Source organism: Schistocerca gregaria, chromosome X, assembly GCF_023897955.1.
Source record: "Schistocerca gregaria isolate iqSchGreg1 chromosome X, iqSchGreg1.2, whole genome shotgun sequence".
Classification (NCBI taxonomy): domain Eukaryota; kingdom Metazoa; phylum Arthropoda; class Insecta; order Orthoptera; family Acrididae; genus Schistocerca; species Schistocerca gregaria.
Genome location: NC_064931.1, coordinates 433,130,839 through 433,154,953, shown reverse-complemented (window position 1 = coordinate 433,154,953; position 24,115 = coordinate 433,130,839).

Below are 24,115 nucleotides of genomic sequence, written 5' to 3'. Positions count from 1 at the left end.
GTAAGTAAATAATTAAAATGTATAAGTTAAAACAGTACATTTCACACTGTGAAAGTAAGTAAATAATTAAAACGTATTAGTTAACAAAAGTAAATTATATTGAAATTTTCAGTTTTTATTATTTCTATCTTTCTTACAATGTTTCAGATATGTACATAAGTATGAAACTAACACTTTTATAAATTTTTTAAGGTTTTGATTTATTTATCTAGAATAAAATAGTAATAATTAACAGTTTTCAGTAAGTAATCAATGTTGTGCATCATATGTAAGAATTTTCTTAACAGATATAATTATATAAGCAAGTATATCATTAAAAGTTGCACAAAGTTCCATGTTTGTTTTTTGTGTGGTTATAATATTTTTTCTATATGCCATATTTATTACATAAATTGTATAATTAGTATTAAAACTAAATGGATTAATATCAATATCTAATTTAGGTAAGTAATTCATTTAAAATCTAAAAATGCTTCATATGTTTTCAGAAAATTGTTTGGTGGATTAATATCCCACATTTGGTGAAGAAAAACTTCATTTTTACTGTTTTTTAAATATATATTCTGTAGTTTAACATGATCAAAAAATGATGAATCAACTAGTTGATTATTTTTGCAATTTGTCTGAAATACAACAAAAACAAAATATGGCATATCAAATTTTATAGAATTCTAGTAATTTGTTATATCTACTTCAAAATTATTTGAGCCAGACAATCTCGCAACTTCTACCTTTTGAACTTCATAAAGAGAAATAGAAATTTTAGGATATTTTATAATATTTTCACATTGTTCAATCAAATTGGTTCATATTTAACAACATGTACACGAATTTCCATAGATTCTATAAATATTTTACATTCCTTAGAGAGTGTATCTTTTATTTAAACACCAGCACAATTTTGTCAAACCAACATAAAATTGTATCTCCAGAAAATGAACTACTTGTATAAACTATAGTAAAAATTCCTTCCAACATAATTTCTTTATAAACCTTAAAAATATTCACGAAGCATTAATAATGGATAAAGTAGTTCATTTTTTTACTATTTATTTTTCCCATAATAAAAATATGTTCTTCAAAACTTGTTTGGCAGTAGTAGATAAAGTTAAATGTAGTAAAATGTTGATGAAACAAAAGGATGTTCAATTCTAGATAATATATTATTTCCTATTGCTACAAAGTCTAACAGTATAGTTACATAATTATCAAGTAATTTTTTGTTTGATCGTAAGGTGGATAATCTATACCATTGTTTCCAATAAAACTAAAAAGAATGTACAGTTGTGCATGATTTGGTTGAAGCCAACCAGGAGCAATGTGTATTACAATTTCTGTGTCTTTGTTAGGAACATTTAAATTATTTTTCGTTTTGTCATGAACAAAACAGATAACATTCAATTTCATTCAGTATTGTTTTAGAAATAACTTATTTATTAAGGAAAAAATTATTAAGACATTTTTAAATAACTGTTGCAGTAGCACCAATAAACAAATTTAAGAATTTCATCAGTTATAGTAACTTCTAAATCGGAATTTTTTAAAAAATAGAAACATTTAGAGGATAATATGGACCATAAATTGTTGGTTAAACTAATTCTGGAGTATGTTTAGATGAAGCAAAAATATTAGTTACTTTATGAAAATGATCATTATGTTTTATATAAATTCCATCAGCAATTTTAAATTTATATTGATTAATTCAAAAGGAATTATTTTAGGAATACTTTTAGCTACAACTTTTTCATTAGCTTGAGCAATTTAATTAGTAAAACCAAGTAAATTCGCAATACTAACTTCTATATCCATATTTATTTTACACCACTTTCAATAACAATTCAGCTTAAATTTTCATCTGCTTTAATGTGTATGTTAGGTTTTTTAAATGTTTAAATTATTTAAACTCTATTAACCTACAGGAAAATATATTGTTTCTCTATCCTAATAAAGTTTATTATATTTTGTTGAAATATTTCGTGTTTAAAAAGTTGAATAAAAACGAACTAATAAACCATTAGTACAATTATCATTTATTGGAACAGTTAATCTCTTTCTAAGTATAGAAGATTTATCACTGTGTAATCTACTCATTTACTTCCGAAAAATTATTGATAAATGAAAAAATATGAAGAACTGAAAAAATATTAATAATTGAAACAATTATAAATAAACGAAAATGTTAGTAAATAACAAGAAAATTGTTAATAAGCCAAAAATTGTTAATAAATGAAAAATTATTGATCAATGAATAAATAACTAATAAATGAAAACGTGATTAATAAATGAACAAAACAGACTTAGAATCTAAAGTAAGAATTGAGTTAAAAAACCAACATGGTAAAGTTTACCAAATTCTATAAGATGAACAATAATACATGATGATTAAATTGATATAAAAATAAACATTTGTATGTTTATCAAAGAGTGTAGAACAACCAAAATATCAAGAATTTATAAAACTATGTACAATTATTAAAGATTAAATTAATAAACAAATTTATATTTAAATGAGAACAATGAAGAAATTATTGCATTAGATCAACCTGTTATTGATGCTATGGCATTGATGGTTTAGGTGGTAATGCTTTAAAAACAATTGAAGAAAATAGGAAAGATGAAAAACAAATGACTCCATATCATTGTACAGTAGATTTTGTAGATTTATTACCAATGAAAAAATTTGCAGATTGGTTTGATGATATTACTGAATAATATGAGTATACATTAAGTGAAGGAGAAATTATAATTAAATTTCATAAATACTAAGAAAAAACAGAAAGTAAAAAGATAATTGAAACTAAAAAGTTAAATGTTAGTGAAATAATGTTACAGAATATTAAAAATAGTGATGATAAAATTTTTGGTTTAAATTTGTTGGTATGTGAAATTTCTTGGTAGTTTACCTGTAATATTTAATGGTAATAAATTAACAATTGGTAAAAAGAAACATATTGAGGTATAGATGGATTAATGTGACTTTTAACTGAAAAAAAGTAACTATAGAAGATTTAAATAAAAAGTTTGGTGGAACATATTTATCAAATTATGCAGATATATTATTAAATTCAGGAGCATTATATTCTGATAAAAATCCAAATAAAAGAGAGTAGACGTTATAATATAAATACTTAATAAAATCATTTGTTGATGATTATTTTCCAAACTTAAGAAGAGCTATAGATGATTAACATATTAGTTCTACTGAAAAAAATACTTGAAGGTTTAGTTAAAAATATAACATATATCAATTGAAAATGTTTGGTTAAATGATGTTAAATAATTAATTGATAAATTAGCAGTTATTAATGGTTAAGAATTAGCTCGAGATTAAAGTTTATCATACTGAAAAGTGAGTATTGAAAAAATCTTAACAAATTAATTTAGTGATTTTATAACTGAAAATCAAATAATTCCCTATTTAATAAGATTAATGAATAGCCTTCCACATTCATTTTGAAAAAGTGGTAAATACGGAAAACAAACTACCATTTCAGGTTATACATTTGGTGGTCACTTAATTGTCACATAACATGTCACATACAATCAACATTTGGGACATACATGATTCATCATTTTAAAGCTACTTTCCAATTTTAAGTATACAGAATTATTTACAGATGTTTTGTAATTTTAAGTGTTACAAAATGATTTAACATGATAATGTTGATAATAAAGTAAAATTAAGAATAAATATTTAGTTAAAGTACTTTTTTAGCAAGAACTAACATAAAATTAAACATAAGGCATAGTTACTTGTAACAATCAATCATAAATTCTTCTACACTGTGAGAATATTTATTTGCTAGGTACTTTTTTTAAAACAAAGTCCAAATTCTTATGGTTCATAATTTTAAAATTTTTCACTGATTTTATTTTCCTCTACAGTGACAAGACTATTCCACATGCAGTGAACATCTAGAACATACAATGATCTTGACCTGATCATTTTAGGATGTTCCAAACATGTCTCACATCAAAATAAACTGTCGAAAAACCTGGAAGAAATGAAGATTCCCTTACCAACAAATATTGAAACATTAATGAGGGAGAACAATCTGAAAGATGAACATTTTACTAGAATGTTAGCTACAAGAAGCGAAGATAAAGGTCTGGCATATAAAATACCGAATTTGTGATTGCAACATTGTAATTTTACATATGTATAAAGCAGATATATATTTAAAATTTAACTGAAGTCAATAACCTTTGCGAATGTAATGGCTGTATTGTTAAGTCCAAAATTAAAATGAAATTAATAAAAAGTTCCGTAAAGTGACATAAAAATTGCATTCTCAATTAAGTAGGTTTAAAAGGGAAATATTAATAGGGCACTTAACGACTTATTATAGTTATTTCTTAATAAATCTAACTGAAATGACAAAAGTTACTGAATGTATTTCATTTTCCACACCAGAAGAGTAATTTACTGTTTAATGAAGAATATTTCAATTAATTTTTACATAAAAAAATATCTTAGGAGAATACTAAGTAGTTAAGTAGGTTGAGCAATGAATTACAATGTAGACCAATTTTTTGAAACAAAAAACAATACTAATCAAAAAATTTTTTGAAACAAAAAACAATACTAATCGAAAAATCATATATTATTACAGATATGTAAACGACACTATAATGCTTATAGAAGGTAACTTAACTGACATCGACGAAATACATAAAGCACTCAATCAGTTGCACCCCAAAATGAAATTCACCATAGAACACGAAACTAACAAAACAATTAACTTCCTCGACCTAACTATTAAGAACACTAACAACAAACATTGCTTCCAAATTTACAGAAAGCCTACCACAACAGACTGTATTATTAATGCACACTCATGTCATCCAAAAGCCCACAAACTCGCATTCTTTCACACAATGCTAAACAGACTAATAAACTTACCATTAGAAGATGAAGCAATCCAGAGGGAAATAAAAATCTTAGAATACATAGCCCAGCAAAATGAGTATGACCCCAAAATTGTAACACAATTATACCAAAATAAAACAAAACCTGAAAGGCACAACATACATAAAGAAATAACATTAAGCACACACACAACAAAAACGAAGAAAACAAAATACGTAACCACGACCTATCTAGGAAACATCTCGAACAAAATTAACAAATTATTCAACAAAACCGACATCACATTTGCATTTCAAAACACACACAACCTCAAACATAAAATCCACAACGGCAGCTCGAAAATTCCCATACACAATAATCCTGGCGTTTACGAAATTTCGTTTAACACATGCCAAAAATTCTACATAGGGCAAACTGGTAGAAACTTCAAAATTAGATATAAAGAGCACACCAGAGAAAGTGAAAACAACCCATCTACATTTTTTCAACATTTACAAGCTGAGAAACACTATGTAAAACCCATAAACGAAGCACTTGAAATCCCACATATCACGCAAAAGGGAACACTGTTGAACATCCTGGAGGAAATAGAGATATATTCATATGCATACAGCAACCCAACAAATTTACTGAACGAACAAACCGACCTAAAGCACAAAAATTATATAGAAAACTTTATTCACATTATAAATCGGGAAAACGGGTAAATTTAATATCAGCGACTCTAAACAACACATATCCATAGCAACAGCGATAACATGAGTAGTGCAAAACAGAGACAGAACACCAACATAAATCATAGATAACAATTATTACGAAAAATTAAAAACGTAAAATAAAACTAAAACTAACTTTAGGCAAAAACGTAATCAGAAACAAACCTACATGAAAAGTAGTTATAATAAACAACTGACTTTCATACATCCTTTGTTTATAGTGGTAACTATGTAAACATATGACATCGCTGACCCACTGTCATCTAACTGTCAGAAAAGTAACGTAGTAACATCTGATTTATATGTCCACTCTACACCTGGAAGAATCAATAATTACAAAACAGACAGGACATGACAGCAACGATGTCACATATAAGGTAAAACACCTAAGAATATATTATAAATTCTCAGTTCGTAGTTACAAAACCATTATAATAAGACCATCACTTATCCATGTATTTACAGAGCACCTGACGATGGCAAGTTGCCGAAATGGGCTCATTGTGAATAAAATAAAACACAAACAACTTACATAGCAGTGCACCTGGATATTTCATAAATAATTATGTCATTAAAAGACATATTTCGCGCTGCGGGCCCCAAAGAACACAAAACCTCTGCCTGTGTTACCAATGGAAGTACATTATGCTATTAAGTGGAAAATAAGGCTAAAAAAACCTCACACAATTACATACCAATATCATTAATGTCATTTCGCTGCAGAATTCTAAATCATATTCTAAGTTTGAACATGATAAATTTCCTTGAGAGAGAAAAGCTTCAATCCACAATTCAAGATGTGTTTAGAAATCATCACTAGTGTAAAATGCATCTTGCCCTTTTCTTACATGATACCAGCAAACCATACTGTGGATGAAGGGCAACAGGCAGATTGCATATTCTTAGTTTTTGGGAAAGTGTTTGACACAGTGCCGCTCTGTAGGGTGTTAATGGAGGTATGACAATAGGAAATAGGTTGTTATATAATTACAAGAGCAGCTCAAAGACTTCCTAAGAAATAAAACCCTGTAAGTTTTCCTGGACAGTGAGTGTTTCCATCAGAGAAAGAATTGACATCAGTAGTGCCACAGGGAAGTGTGGTAGGGCCTCTCTCATTCTCTGAATACATAAACAAACTGACAGGTAGGGTGAGCAGCAATCTTTGATTTTTTGCTGAAGGGAAAGTGTTGTCATTAGGGTATTTGTGGAAGGATATAGGATAACTCAGAAAGAATTTCTATTTGTTGTGACGAATGGTAGCTTGCTCTAAGTACATACAAATGTAAGTTGATGAATAAGAGTAGGAATAACAATCCAGTAATGATCAGAATGTTCAAATAGAATGTTAGTTTTGCACTACTTGGAACTGTTACATCGATTGTTATATTGATCAGCCATAAGCCTTCCATATTTTGAAAAGAGACAAAACAGGTTCCCATCGGTCCACACTACAAACCTCAAGCCAGCAATGAGAGATTGTATGGCTGCAAGTGATACACCATTTTGAGGAGGCACACTAGATAGGCTGCTTTGATATCTTTCACTTATTAGACAACTTCATTCATCATCTGGTCATGAGCATCTAATCTTCATAGGTCATTCCTGCCATTCTGTCACATTGACCTATGTTATTCCACTGATTCCATACAACTGTCAGGCAGATATGCACCACTTCCCTGCCTGGATTTCTGCTATCAGCAGAGAGTGACATGACTTCCTGGTACCAGTTCTACCTTTTTTACAGTGGTTCAAAGCAACCAGTGTTTTAATGGGGTGTTTAATATTTTTGAGCTTACCTTTTATCATTGCAGTTCTCTCCAAGTAACAATTTTACATACATATTAGGAAATCTGAGCAAAAATGCTACCAAAGTAAACGCTAACTCAGTTTTACTGTAAACTATGATTACCTTGGACCAGTTTTTGCCTGTCTTTTTATGTATGCTGAGAAAATAAAGAATAACAGCAGAGAGAAAATATCAAAAACATTTTTCTTGTGTTGTCAAAGTCTTCTACCATCAATTAAGTACTGTAAGTTACTAAACAAAACCATTATATCTGTTGCTATGGTACCATAGAAAAAACTATGCCAATGCTACCCACACACAGTCTTTTCTTCAAGATGTTGGGACAAAATAAACTTAATGAATATCTCTAGAGTAGCCATTCATGAGCCTGACGAACAAACTCTAAATGTTTCGAGTAATATTGAACCTTTTTCAGAAAGTGATACGCTAAATAAACAAGTGTAGTGTATTTCCTGAACTGATCAATTAATTTTCAGGATACACTATGGTAACTATTTGCCATACCATGATTTATTAAACTATTATTTTAGTCACTTCATTGGTACCTGATGCAAAACTACTCATTATTAGAAGCTATGTTCATGAGCCTAAACCATGCCTACCCAATGTCACTTTCCAAGGCAGAATGGCAATTAGGTGGTACTGTGGTAAGATAATGGACTCAGCTGATCTGCCTCTGAAAAATTCATGGCCAGTTTCTTTGTCCATCTCCTCATTCTTTTCTGATTAGGCTTCTCTTATACAAAAGATAACGGAAAAGTGGTGCACAGGATTATTCAGTAATACCTACAAACTATGCCAAATATTAGGATGTTAGCTTTTATAGTTCCTGAGAAAAGGTACATAATAGCTCAAAAAAGTCCATTTACAGCAACTCAAATTTCAAGTTTTTATTTCAATTTTTGACAATATTGCTATACCTCTAGTGAATAACGCTGTCCTTATCCATAATCTTTACTCTCTTCCTCATCTTCCTGGACTATTCTCCTACCTCCTTTGCCTAATCATCTTTTGCATTTTTTCTTCTGCTATCTGATCTTTGTTCAACCACACTTCATCGATGCTTCTGAATATAAGACTGGACAGGCAACACATGCAGCCATCACCGCAGCAACTGAGGACACAAATATTGTGTTCAAACGATACTTCCATATAAGGTGACTGTAACTCTCATTTCTATTCTGTGTTTCCCATGTACACGTTTTTCAGCACTCCACGATTGTCTAGGTACCAGAAAGTTGGTTGTATAACATTTAAAACAGCAAATGGCAAACAGCGTTTGTGAGTGTATGGCTTCCCACTGGCTTCTGCCTAAAGATATTTGCACATGATATGTCACAAAGAGGATGTTGAGGAGAATCACCTGTGGAAATTTGTGAATGAATGTTGGCCTCTTGGCTTGCTGCACTGTTTTCACTCTATGTAACTATCCCTGATACCTTTTCCATACTATATTTGTAAAGTGCTAATTTCCTTATCTGTCAGTCTGTTAACACCTCCCAGTGACTTCTAACATATACTATTCTTTAAAAAAAGGTTGTGAAGAAAACGAACAAGGAAAAATAATATTTATCTCAGTCTTGTAGACTCATCTGCAGTTCGTTTCGATTGTATAAAAGAATAATTAACACTCACAAAAGTCTAGCATAGCGGAGGGGTGCATCATGGCTTAAAAAGACAGGACATGGCAGATACACAAACAAGCTTTTTTAAAACGTATTTCCAGCCAGAGTCCGATTTTGAAACTTTGCAATGTTACCCGTATTCTTAAAGAATCAATCTAAGAAATTACTAAATAAAAATCTCTATTTTGCAATTTTGCCTTACATCTGCCCTTGAATATGCTTAAACTAAAATATTTATTAACAGCCTTATATATTGGTCTACATTGTAATTCATTGCTCAACCTACTTAACTACTTAGTATTCTCCTAAGATATTTTTTTATGTAAAAATTAATTGAAATATTCTTCATTAAACAGTAAATTACTCTTCTGGTGTGGAAAATGAAATACATTCAGTAACTTTTGTCATTTCAGTTAGATTTATTAAGAAATAACTATAATAAGTCGTTAAGTGCCCTATTAATATTTCCCTTTTAAACCTACTTAATTGAGAATGCAATTTTTATGTCACTTTACGGAACTTTTTATTAATTTCATTTTAATTTTGGACTTAACAATACAGCCATTACATTCGCAAAGGTTATTGACTTCAGTTAAATTTTAAATATATATCTGCTTTATACATATGTAAAATTACAATGTTGCAATCACAAATTCGGTATTTTATATGCCAGACCTTTATCTTCGCTTCTTGTAGCTAACATTCTAGTAAAATGTTCATCTTTCAGATTGTTCTCCCTCATTAATGTTTCAATATTTGTTGGTAAGGGAATCTTCATTTCTTCCAGGTTTTTCGACAGTTTATTTTGATGTGAGACATGTTTGGAACATCCTAAAATGTTCAGGTCAAGATCATTGTATGTTCTAGATGTTCACTGCATGTGGAATAGTCTTGTCGCTGTAGAGGAAAATAAAATCAGTGAAAAATTTTTAAATTATGAACCATAAGAATATGGACTTCGTTTTAAAAAAAGTACCTAGCAAATAAATATTCTCACAGTGTAGAAGAATTTATGATTGATTGTTACAAGTAACTATGCCTTATGTTTAATTTTATTTTAGTTCTTGCTAAAAAAGTACTTTAACTAAATATTTATTCTTAATTTTACTTTATTATCAGCATTATCATATTAAATCATTTTGTAACACTTAAAATTACAAAACATCTGTAAATAATTCTGCATACTTAAAATTGGAAAGTAGCTTTAAAATGATGAATCATGTATGTCCCAAATGTTGATTGTATATGACATGTTATGTGACAATTAAGTTTGTATTGTATTCTATTGTATTCTGGGTGTGTATGGAAACATGCATCTCCCAACCTCATTTCGTGAAAGTCTTGATAATTTTAAGTTGCACAGCAATAACATCGTTGTGATTCTGTTGGTTTGTAATATATTGCATTCCCTTATCCAATGGGTGTTATGAAAGAGAGGACCCTTTTGGCTTTGGCATTGTGACCTCAAACTGCAGAGTAATAGGCTCACCACTTGTCATGATCAGAAACTTCGTGAACACAGAGGTGTCTTATGATTGTTATTATTTTCAGAATTTCCTAAAATTTTGTCACTGATAAAAGGACTGACTCTCATTCTGGCAAATGTCATCCATTAAAAGCAGTTTAATTGGGTACTAAATCCACATACCCAGGATTTTAGGCAGTCTTTAGTAATTATGTAAATATTACTCATGAGTACTATAAATATTTCTGCATGATTTGGCATCTGCTGATTGGTACATACTAGTATGCCCCATTCGCCTTGCCTGTAGTGTGTGGGTTTTCTCTCTCTCTCTCTCTCTCTCTCTCTCTCTCTCTCTCTCTCTCTCTCTCTCTGTGTGTGTGTGTGTGTGTGTGTGTGTGTGTGTGTGTGTGTGTGTGTGTGTGTGTGTGGGTGGGTGTGGGTGAGTGTGTGTGTGGGTGGGTGAGTGTAGGCCAACTTCTGCATGAGGAATTAGGACCAGAACACCAGGTCACAAATTTTTTCAAACCAAGTGCTAGTCTGGATCAGGTGACAGAGGATTTAGGTTCACTCTGTAAAGGATTTACCAGGGAAGACACTGTGGTTATTGTGGGAGGGCCATCTAGACACACCAACGTTGAATTTGTATCTGTCCTGAGATGACATGACCGGCCTCATTTGAACTCTTCTGTTGGGAGAGTTAATTTGGTGTTGGAATGGCTGCTTGGGTCGGGTGCGGGGGCTCATATTGGTGTGGTTCCTGTTGATTCTCTCGGTAGGTGGGACTATACCAGGCACGGTCTACATCTCAACAGGAAAGGGAAGGGTAAACTGGCTGGGGTAATAGAAGGAAATTTAAGGGGAGGCATTGCCATGAATGGTAAAATACCAGTGGTTGCAGGTGTTGGAGCAGCACCTTTTCTGGAATAGGTAAGACAGAAAGGTGTCAAGTTCTACGAGAGGTTAGGATTGAAACAAATCTTCAGTTTAGGAAAGAAATTAAACAGGACAATTCTAGCACATTGGCTCACCAATCACAGCTGCCAACTATAAATTTTCACCAATCACCAGAAATTTTATCTCCACCCAGTTGTATCTCAGTCCTAGGTAACTGCATTGATGAATTAAAGTCACCCAAGCCAGTTGACATAATCTGCCTCTCTGAACACCATGTGACCACTGGTATAGGAACTAGGCCTAAGCACAATGAGAAACTCAGACAGGAGACTACTGCAAATGTTAGAATAAGGAAAGGTTCTCATAAAAGTATATTTAAAAATAATGTAAGTATATTTCACCAAAATAATGAGAGTTTGAAGAATAAAACAGATGAGCTCCTGGTTTGTTTAGAAGATTTAGAAGCTGAGAATGAAATAGATATACTATGCTGTCTGAGAATCACATTGTTACTGATATGGATAAGGTAAATGTAAATGGATATAAGCTCTCTGCACGTGTAATTAGAGAAAATATGGAGAAAGGAGGAGTTGCCATATATGTCAAAAGTTATTATTGTGCAAAAAGTATCGAAACAAAAAAGTTTTGTGTAGAGAAACATATAGAAGCATGTGCCTGCTAGCTTAAATTAAATAAAGGCACATTTATAATTGTAACTGTATATAGGTCCCCATTGGGAAATGTTCATCTCCTTCTGAAAAATTTGGACTCCTTGTTGTGCTATCTGTCAGACAGGGGAAAGCAAATTATTATTTGTGGGGACTTCAATGTAGATTCTCTGAAAGAGGGTAATAGGAAAAATGACCTTGAAGTATTACTCGGTTCTTTCAATTTGACACCCGTTATTGATTTTCCTACTCGGGTGGTAAAGGATAGCAGCTCTCTGATAGATAACTTCTTTATAGACCAAGATAAGCTTAACCAGATAAATGCTCAGCCTGTTCAGAATGGTCTCTCTGATCATGGTGCACAGCTAGTTACAATATATGACATAGCTCCATGCACCAGTATTGAACAGTCCTCCAAAGTAGTACATTCAGTCAATGATTTAACAATTGCAAATTTCAGGGAAAGCCTACAGCAGTTAGACTGGGATGAGGTGTACCGTGAACCTGATGCCAATTAAAAATAAAATTTATTTCGTGACACTTTTGTAAATGAATTTGAAAACTGCTCCCCGAAGAAAATAGTTAAATATAGTCATAAGAAACCATGTAAAAAACCATGGTTCACTAAGGGTATAAAAATATCTTGTAACCGAAAAAGGGAAATGTATCTGACAGCAAAAAAGAGTAGTGACCCAGAAACTATCAAACATTATAAAAACTACTGTGCTATATTAAGAAAAGTTATTAAAAAGTCCAGAAGTATGTGTATCATGTGCGAAATCAGCAACTCTGATAATAAAATTAAAACAATTTGGAATATTATTAAAAGAGAAACAGAACAATGAAGAGCACAGAAAGGCAGTATTACCATCAATTTGAATGAAAACTTTACAACCAAAAAGTCAGAAGTTGAAAATATTTTAAAAATCATTTTGTAAATGTTGTGGATATAGTAGGATCCACGTGTTCATTAGAAGATGCTAGGCTGTTAATGGAAGAGGCCATACCTATGCAACTTGATACAATTGAAATCTCACCCACTTCTCCCTCTGAAATTAGGAAAATAATAAACTTGCTTAAAAGCAAAAACTCACATGGAATTGATGGCATTTCCAGCAAAATACTAAAAGCTGGTTCTCAACAGATAAGTAAGATTCTCAGCCAGCTGTGTAAGAGCTCTCTGGAACAGGGCATTTTGCCTGACAGACTGAAATATGCTATTGTTATACCTTTGCATAAAAAAGGGGATAGATCTTATGCCAACAATTAGCGTCCAATCTCCCTTCTAATAGCTTCATCCAAACTTTTTGAGAAAGTAATGGATTCTAGAGTAGCTTCACATATCTGTAAAAATGAAGTACTAACAAAATGTCAGTTTGGTTTCCAGAAAGGTTTTTCAACAGAAAATGCCATATATGCTTTCACCAATGAAATTTTGAATGATCTGAATAACCGAACACCACCCATTGGGATTTTTTGTGATCTCTCAAAGGCTTTTGATCGTGTAAATCATGAAATTCTGCTAGACAAGCTGAAGTATTGTGGCATGAGTGGGACAGTGCACAAATGGTTTAATTCGTACCTAACTGGAAGAGTGCAGAAAGTTCAAATAAACAGTTCTCATAATAAGCAAAGTTCAGCACATTCCTCAAACTGGGGAACTATCAAGAATGGGGTTCCACAAGGGTCGGTCTTCGGTCCTGTGTTGTTCTTAATATGTATTAATGACTTGCCATTCTATATTCATGAAGAGGCAAAGTTAGTTCTCTTTGCTGATGATACAGGTATAGTACTCACACCTGAAAAACAAGAATTAACTGATGAAATTGTGAATAATGTCTTTCAAATAATTACTAAGTGGCTCCTAGTAAATGGGCTCTCACTGAATTTTGATAAGACACAGTACATACAGTTCAGTACAGTAAATGATATGACGCCGTCAATAAATATAGACATAATCAGAAGCATATAGCTAAGGTAGAATATTCAAAATTTTTAGGTGTGTCCATTGATGAGAGATTAAATTGGAAGAAACACATTGATGATCTGCTGAAACGTTTGAGTTCAGCTGCTTATGCAATAAGAGTAATTGCAAATTTTGGTAATAAACATCTTAGTAAATTAGTTTACTATACCTATTTTGACTCATTGCTTGCATATGGCATCATATTTTGGGGTGATTCATCAATGAGGAATAAAATGTTTATTGCACAAAAGCGTGTAATCAGAATAATAGCTGGAGTCCACCCATGATCATCCTGCAGACATTTATTTAAGGATCTAGGGATATTCACAGTAGCTTCTCAGTACATATACTCTCTTATGAAATTTGTTATTAACAACCAACCCCAATTCAAAAGTAATAGCATGTGCATAACTACAATAAAGGATGATCTTCACTATTCAAGATTAAATCTAACTTTGGCACAGAAACAGGTGAATTATACTGCCACTAAAGTCTTTGATCACTTACCAGATAGTATCAAACGTCTGACAGAAAACCAACAAGTATTTAAGAAGAAATTAAAAGAATTTCTGAATGACAAATCCTTCTACTCCATAGAGGAATTTTTCGATATAAATTAAGAAAAAAAAGAAAAAAAAACAAAAAATAAAAAAGTTGTTATATTAATTTAATTATGTTGTTAAATTAACTTAATTATGTCATGTATTGGAAAATTTGATTCGTTCCACATCGTTACGAAATATCGTATTCATGATCCATGGAACTAGTATTAATCTAATCTAATCTCAGCCCTTTTCCATTGTACACTTTCACCCAAGTAAATTTTTTGCTATTAATTGTGATACACACACACACACACACACACACACACACACACATATTGTATACAAGTCTTCCACATGGCCACATGGCCGTCCCTACACTTATTGCAAAAAGTTTCATCATATGTGATATCAACTGAAGTTTGTGACTGAATTGAGGACTTGTTGGTAGGGATGACCAGCATGTTATTTTGGATGGAGTGTCTTCATCAGATGTAGAGGTAACATTTTGTGAGCCCCAGGGATGTGTGTTGGGACCCTTGCTGTTTGTGTTGTATTTTACTGACCTTTCAGACAATATTAAGAACCTCAGACTCTTTACAGGTAATGCTGTTAATTATATGAAGTACCTTCTGAAAGAAGCTGCATAGTTAGTCAGTCAGATCTTGATAAGATTTCAATGTGGTGCAAAGACTGGCTACTTGCTTTTAATGTTCAGAAATGCAAAATTGTACACATCATGAAAAGCTAAAATTTAAGTGTTCTGTGACTATAATGTCAGTGAGTCACTGTTGGAATTATCCAACTCATACAAATACCTTTGTGGAAAACTTTGTATGGATATGAAATGGAGTGATCACATTGGCTCAGTTGTGGATAAAACAGATGGTAGACTTCAATATATTAATAGGATACTGGGGAAGTCCAATCAGTCTACAAAGGAGGTTGCTTACTGATTACTTGTGTGACCTGCTTCAGAATGTTGCTCAAATGTGTGGGACCCTTGCCTAATATGAGTAACAAGGGATATAAAACTTACACAGAGAATGCGGTACAAATGATCACAGGGCTGTTTTACCCTTGGGAAAGTGATACAGAGATGCTGAGGGAACTGAACTGGAAGAGTCTTTAAGACAGACATAAACTATGCGAAGTTAGTCTACTAATAGAATTTCAAGAGCCAACTGTAACTGATGATTATATGTATATTCTAAAAACCCCTATGTATCACTCACATGAGGATCATGAGGGAAAAATTAGAATAATTCGAGCACACACACAGGCATTTAAACAATCATTTTTCCTGTGTTCCATACATCAATTGAATTGAAAGAAAGCTAATAACTGGTACAGTGGGACAAATCTCTGCCATGCACTTCATGGTTCTTTGCGGAGTACGGATGTAGATATAGCATAATTTGCGCCATTTTAAATCACTTCAGAGAACCAGATATTCCAGTGATACTGTTCAGTTCCTGTTGTCCTGTGTTTTCAAGACCGATTTGACAACTGTTGTCCAAGCAAGTATGTATCATTTGGCTCCACTCGCCCCCCCCCTTCCTCCCTTCAGTCATTAGTTGCTTTTTCTTTGAACTCTTGGTAAGGTCTTTAATAAACAATATAAATCTAGTGATAGTGGAAATAGTCTTTCTTTTTTTCTTTTAAAACCAGTAGGAGAGAGAGCTGTTGCTTGTTAACTTTTCAGACTTTTACCTCTTTCCTGCCCTGTAATACATCTACATCTACATGACTACTCTGCAATTCACATTTAAGTGCTTGGCAGAGGGTTCATCGAACCACAATCATACTATCTCTCTACTATTCCACTCCCGAACAGCGAGCGGGAAAAACGAACACCTAAACATTTCTGTTCGAGCTCTGATTTCTCTTATTTTATTTTGATGATCATTCCTACCTATGTAGGTTGGGCTCAACAAAATATTTTCGCATTCGGAAGAGAAAGTTGGTGACTGAAATTTCGTAAAAAGGTCTCGCCGCGACGTTAAACGTCTATGCTGTAATGACTTCCATCCCAACTCGTGTATCGTATCTGCCACACTCTCTCCCCTATAACGTGATAATACAAAACGAGCTGCCCTTTTTTGCACCCTTTCGATGTCCTCCGTCAATCCCACCTGGTAAGAATCCCACACCGTGCAGCAATATTCTAACAGAGGACGAACGAGTGTAGTGTAAGCTGTCTCTTTAGTGGACTTGTTGCATCTTCTAAGTGTCCTGCCAATGAAACGCAACCTTTGGCTCGCCTTCCCGACAATATTATCTATGTAGTCCTTCCAACTGAAGTTGTTCGTAATTTCAACACCCAGGTACGTAGTTGAATTGACAGCCTTGAGAATTGTACTATTTATCGAGTAATCAAATTCCAACGGATTTCTTTTGGAACTCATGTGGATCATCTCACACTTTTCGTTATTTAGCGTCAACTGCCACCTGACACACCATACAGCAATCTTTTCTAAATCGCTTTGAAACTGATACTGGTCTTCGGATGACCTTACTAGACGGTAAATTACAGCATCATCTGCGAACAATCTAAGAGAACTGCTCAGATTGTCACCCAGGTCATTTATATAGATAAGGAATAGCAGAGGTCCCAGGACGCTTCCCTGGGGAACACCTGATATCACTTCAGTTTTACTCGATGATTTGCCATCTATTACTATGTACTGCGACCTTCCTGACAGGAAATCACGAATCCAGTCGCACAACTGAGACGATACCCCATAGGCCCGCAGCTTGATTAGAAGTCGCTTGTGAGGAACGGTGTCAAAAGCTTTCCGGAAATCTAGAAATACGGAATCAACTTGAGATCCCCTGTCGATAGCGGCCATTACTTGTGCGAATAAAGAGCTAGCTGCGTTGCACAAGAGCGATGTTTTCTGAAGCCATGCTGATTACGTGTCAATAGATCGTTCCCTTCGAGGTGATTCATAATGTTTGAATACAGTATATGCTCCAAAACCCTACTGCAAACCGACGTCAATGATATAGGTCTGTAGTTAAATGGATTACTCCTACTACCCTTCTTGAACACTGGTGCGACCTGCGCAATTTTCCAATCTGTAGGTACAGATCTATCGGTGAGCGAGCGGTTGTATATGAGTGCTACGTAGAGAGCTATAGTATCAGCGTAATCTGAAAGGAACCTAATCGGTATACAATCTGGACCTAAAGACTTGCCCGTATCAAGCGATTTGAGTTGCTTCGCAACCCCTAAGGTATCTACTTCTAAGAAACTCATGCTAGCAGATGTTCGTGTTTCAAATTCTGGAATATTCCATTCGTCTTCCCTGGTGAAGGAATTTCGGAAAACTGCGTTCAATAACTCCGCTTTAGCGGCACAGTCGTCGATAACAGTACCATCGGCACTGCGCAGCGAAGGTATTGACTGCGTCTTGCCGCTTGTGTACTTTACATACGACCAGAATTTCTTCGGATTTTCTACCAAATTTCGAGACAATGTTTCGTTGTGGAACCTATTAAAGGCATCTAGCATCGAAGTACGTGCCAAATTTCGCGCGTCTGTAAATTTTAGCCCATCTTCGGGATTTCGCGTTCTTCTGAACTTCGCACGCTTTTTCCGTTGCCTCTGCAACAGCGTTCGGACCTTTTTTGTGTACCACGGGGGATCCGTTCCATATCTTACCAATTTATGAGGTATGAATCTCTCAATTGCTGTTGCTACTATATCTTTGAATTTGAGCCACATCTCGTCTACATTCGCATAGTCAGTTCGGAAGGAATGGAAATTGTCTTTTAGGAAGGCTTCTAGTGACACTTTATCCGCTTTTTTAAATAAAATTATTTTGCGTTTGTTTCTGATGGATTTGGAAGAAATGGTATTGAGCCTAGCTACAACGACCTTGTGATCACTAATCCCTGTATCAGTCATGATGCTCACTATCAGCTCTGGATTGTTTGTGGCTAAGAGGTCAAGTGTGTTTTCGCAACCATTTACAATTCGCGTGGTTTCGTGGACTAACTGCTCGAAATAATTTTCGGAGAAAGCATTTAGGACAATCTCGGAAGACGTTTTCTGCCTACCACCGGTTTTGAACAAGTATTTTTGCCAACATACCGAGGGTAGGTTGAAGTCCCCACCAACTATAACCGTATGAGTGGGGTATTTATTTGTTACGAGACTCAGATTTTCTCTGAACTGTTCAGCAACTATATCATCGGAGTATGGGGTTCAGTAGAAGGAGCCCATTATTAACTTAATTCGGCTGTTAAGTATAGCCTCCACCCATACCAATTCGCACGGAGTATCTACTTCGACTTCACTACAAGATAAAGCACAACTGACAGACACAAACTATAGCCAGCTTTCTGTACCTATAACGATATCAGGTTCTGTGCTTTCTATTAGCGCTTGAAGCTCAGGGACTTTTCCAGCGCAACTACAACAATTTACAACTACAATTCCGACTGTTCCTTGCTCCAAGCACGTCCTGTAATTGCCATGCACCCTTTGACATTGCAGTCCACCCCGTACTTTCCCGAGGCCTTCTAACCTAAAAAACAGCCCATTCCGCGCCACACAGCCTCCGCTACCCGTGTAGCCGCCAGCTGAGTGTAGTGAACTCCTGACCTATTCAGCGGAACCCGAAACCCCACCACCCTATGGCGCAAGTCAAGGAATCTGCAGCCAACACGGTCGCAAAACCGTCTGAGCCTCTGATTCAGACCCTCCACCCGGCTCTGCATCAAAGGTCCGCAGTCGGTTCTGTCAACGATGCTGCAGATGGTGAGCTCTGCCTTCATCTCGTAAGCAAGACCGGCAGCCTTCACCAAATCAGATAGCCGCTGGAATCCAGAGAGAATTTCCTCAGATCCAGAGCGACACACGTCATTAGTGCCGACATGTGCCACCACCTGCAGCTGGCTGCACCCTGTGCTCTTCATGGCATCTGGAAGGACCCTTTCCACATCAGGAATGACTCCTCCCGGAATGCACACGGAGTGCACACTGGATTTCTTCCCCTCCTTAGCCGCCGCATCCCTAAGGGGCCCCATTATGCGCCTAACATTGGAGCTCCCAACTACCACTAAGCCCACCCTCTGGAATTGCCCGGACCTTGAAGGCTGAGAATGATCCTCTGTAACAGGGCAGGCAGCTGCATCGGGCTCAGCCAGAGACAGTGCCTGAAACCAGTTTGTCAGACGCACCGGGGAGGCTTTCTGATCAGCCTCCGGGAACGCCTTTCGCTGCCTGCCACGCCTTGGAACGACCTCCCAATCAACCACAGGCGAGGGCTCAGCCCCACTGCGGGCAGCAACCGGGGCAACCACAGCGGCAGACCGATCTTGGGACAGACGGGACGAGGTTGACATCCCCGTGATACCCAAGTCCGGCTCCCCACAGTGGTGCCCATTGGCAACAGCCTCAAGCTGCGCGATCGAAGTCAGCGCCGATTGCAGCTGTGAGCGAAGGGATGCCATGTCAGCCCTCATCCGAACACAGCAATCGCAGTCCCTGTCCATTCTAATCGATGTTGAACAACAGTTACTGAAACACGAGTCCGTGCCTAAATAACGCAAGCGAAACACGCAAAGAATGTATCAACTAACCTGTACAAATGCCAAACGACTGCGCTACAATCTGCTAAATTTACGATTACAGTAACTAAAACTCGAAATTGCACCTCCTACACGAAACTCACACGCAATTTAAATAAGAATCTACCAAGTAACCACTAAAGTGCGATGCTACAACTTTCAAATACTATAATACGCCCGAAATATATGAATTAAACAATGCAAGTACCCAAAAACACGCAAATAAATTAATTAAACTATCTAACAAATAAGTAAGCTACGGTTATACGACTTGCTGCTGCAGCTGCTTATCCAACGGCGGCAGGGAGCACAATGGCTGTGACCAACCGACACTGGCTGTTCAAAACAAAAACAGAAGACAGACGACTACGCGAATTTACACTATTCAGGTACTAAGGCGCAATGCTACAACCCTCAAATACTATAATACGCCCGAAATATATGAATTAAACAATGCAAGTACCCAAAAACACGCAAAGAAATTAATTAAACTATCTAACAAATAAGTAAGCTAGGGTTATACGACTTGCTGCTGCAGCTGCTTATCCAATGGCAGCAGGGAGCACAATAAAAGTTTAACAATTTTCTTAATCCATTTCTAAATGAAGGCGTTTGTGTTCTATGTGTTGTAGTCATTTTCTGAAATTACAAAAACTGCTACAGTGAATTAAAGTCTTTCTAAATGTGAAAATGTATTACAAGGTACAACACGGTCATGTACCTAGGAACAAATGTTCAATTGGCATTTAATACCTTTGTAACTGAGAAAATCCTGCCAATACTGTAGTTGATAGTTTGTTTCATTATTACTGTACTACACACCAATAACAAGTAAGTGAAATCTAAGCAAGCAGCAGTATTACCAAAAAGTAGTTGCAAACAAAATGAATTTTGTATCTGGCAGGCCACTTGAATTTGTGCACACAATGGCCTGACTGACTAACTTTGATGCTAATTCATATAGAAATCACACAACACATCAATTTTCTTCTTAACTATTATTTCCCACCAAACCCTGAGCTGCAACACCCTAACAAGTTCGCCAGACTGTTTTTGACTACCCTGTATAAATACTTCAGAAAATGTATAGAATTTTACTCGCCATATACTTCTGTACCTGAAGACTTAACAATAGATTCCAAGTAGATTTAATATATTATACAGCACTTAAATGTTCAAAATGTGAAAGATTGTAAAAGGTTGTGAAAAACAGAAACTCATACCTGACAACAAAAAGGACTGCAGAAATTGGTGGAAAATGCATATAGTGGTCTCCAGTGGGTGTTCCTTGATATCATTTTAACATTGGTCACTTTACAGAAGTATCTACATACCGCTTTCTAGATCAGTGGGATTAGTCTTAACCCATATTTTTACTTCACGTCCTTACCTGCCCCAGTGGTTTATCTTGAAGCCAGCCCTGCTCACTGATTTCTGGTATCACTTAGTATCAGGGCCAAAGCAACGAAATTCCCATTAGTGAGAGAATCACAGGGAGGAAACTTGACACAGTATTCTTCTGTAAAAATGAGGAACCGAAAGCCCTCACCATTCTGTAACAAGAAATTAGATTTTGAAAGACATTGTTATTTTTCTTCCTATGTTTAAATTATGCATGGTTCACAAATGGGTTAAAATATTGTGTACTTCTAGGTGCACTATCTTCTAGCTGCAACACTTCATACACAATGCTCTGCAACGGAAATAAACTTCTTTATCTTACTTCAGTGTTAAATATTAAAATGTAAAACAATATCCATTGAAACTGATATGTTTTAAAGTATCTACAAAAGAACTACTCCTATTTATTTTATTTTTCTAGTTATATAATATGTTTTCCATTGAATTGAATGGAAAGAGTGAAAACACAAAAGTTCTGAAATTTTTTGTTTAATAGTGGAAATAATTCCAGAAATTACAAAGTACTTCACTGTGTCTCAGAAAAAAGTGTGTTGCAAATTGAAAAATATTATCCAGGTTTGTTTGTAATGACAAGTTCAACATAAGATACTTGGGTTACATGAGAAAACTAATTCACCAGCAGATTGCTAAAAATTTTAGAAAATTTGGAATAAAAATAGTTGAAAACTGATAAGCTGGGTCAGTTGTTCTTTTATGCAAATGAAAAGGTAAACACCATTTTTGGTGTCATATGAAAGAGAAATAATATTAAGTCATGTAAAGATAATGTGTCAAACAAAAACTATAACTTATAATGTGCTGACGTAGATTTTTATTGCTTGTTGTGGCTGAAATTTGAGCCCAGTCAGATATCAAACGTTTATGTTATGAATACATTTCAATTAACTAGTACAATATTTGATACTGAAGTCAGTGACGGCTCGTTACATCACATTTGCAACTATGTTGTAAACAGCTACTTTGTGGATGAATGTTTAGTGGAATATCTTTTCGTTCATTCTCAAATACTTTCACTTTCGCCAGTTTTTGGTACCATAACAACAGTAATTAGTATGGGACACCTGCAACGAAATTCCCATTACTGAGAGAATCACAGGGAGGAAACTTGACACAGTATTCTTCTGTAAAAATGAGGAACAGAAAGCCCTCACCATTCTGTAACACAAAGTTGATGAGATGAACAGTGCAAATTACTGTCAGTGGTTGCAGAACCAACTCCTTTCAAATCCTCCAGACTGATGAATTATTATACTTTACAGTGTTCTCAATAATACATATCAAGAAAGCGAATGAAACTGTATCATTGTGGCTGAAAAATAGGTGACTGCTTTAACGCACATCTGAAAAATGGAAATTCCAGGCACACAGTCACCCTTGGCATTACCGAGATTTCATTCTTCTTGCAGCTTTTTATTAAGGCTATCTTCCATCCCCATCAATCGTATCTGCTGCACAGTAGCACTGTCAGTGAGTTTGTTGGATTAGTCTCTCTCTCTCTCTCTCTCTCTCTCTCTCTCTCTCTCTCCCTCTCTGTCTGTCTGTCTGTCTGTCTGCCTGTATGGTTTTGTTTTAAGTGACCTAGTTGTTATAAAATGTTAGAATGTAGTCTTTCTTTTCTTCTTTCCATACAGAAGAGGAAATACTTGATGCAGAACATTAATAAGTGTGGTTGGATTCAATCTGTGGATAAACAAATTTCATCTAACAACCTCTTGTGAAATAAGGACAATTATTAAATCTTTGAAGAATAAGTGTTCTGTTGGAGTAAATGGCATCTCTAACAAGTTGTTAAAACAATGTGGAGCAGTTATAGCTGATGTTTTGAGTCATAAATGTAATGCATCACTGACTCAGGATATTTTTCCAGACAGGTTAAAATATGCCATTGTCAGGCCTCTCTACAAAAAGGGGGAAACCACAAATGCCAATAATCACTAGCCAGTAGTATACTTGCTTACAGCATTTTCAAATATCTTTGAGAGAGTAATGTACTCAAGGTTGTTAGCCATCTCAGCAGTAATGGGATACTTAGTAAATCACAGTTCGGATTTCAGAAATCCTGTTCCACTGAGACAGCAATATACAATTTTTACTGTCCACATAATAGAGTCTTTAAATAGTAAAATGCCACCAATAGGAATATTCTGTGACTTATCCAAAGCATTTGATTGTGTGAGCCAGGACATTATGTTAGGGAAATTACAATTCTATGGTATAAATGGAACAGCATATGAGTGATTTAAGTCATATCTACAGAACAGGAAGCAAAAAGTCTCTTTATATGCTTAAGGTGATTCAAAGGCATTTGCCACTTCATCTAACTGGGGTGAAATTACATTAGGTGTTCCACAAGGTTCGATCATGGGTCCCCTCCTGTTCTTGATATATGTGAGTGACCTCCCTTCTACTGTGAAACAAAATGCTGAACTGACAATGTTTGCTGATGATACAATCATAATTATTAATCCAGTAAAAGAAAGTCTGACAGGAAATGATACAAATAAGGTCTTTGGAAAAGTTATTAATTGGTTTTCTGCAAATGGGCTTGCTCTGAACTTTG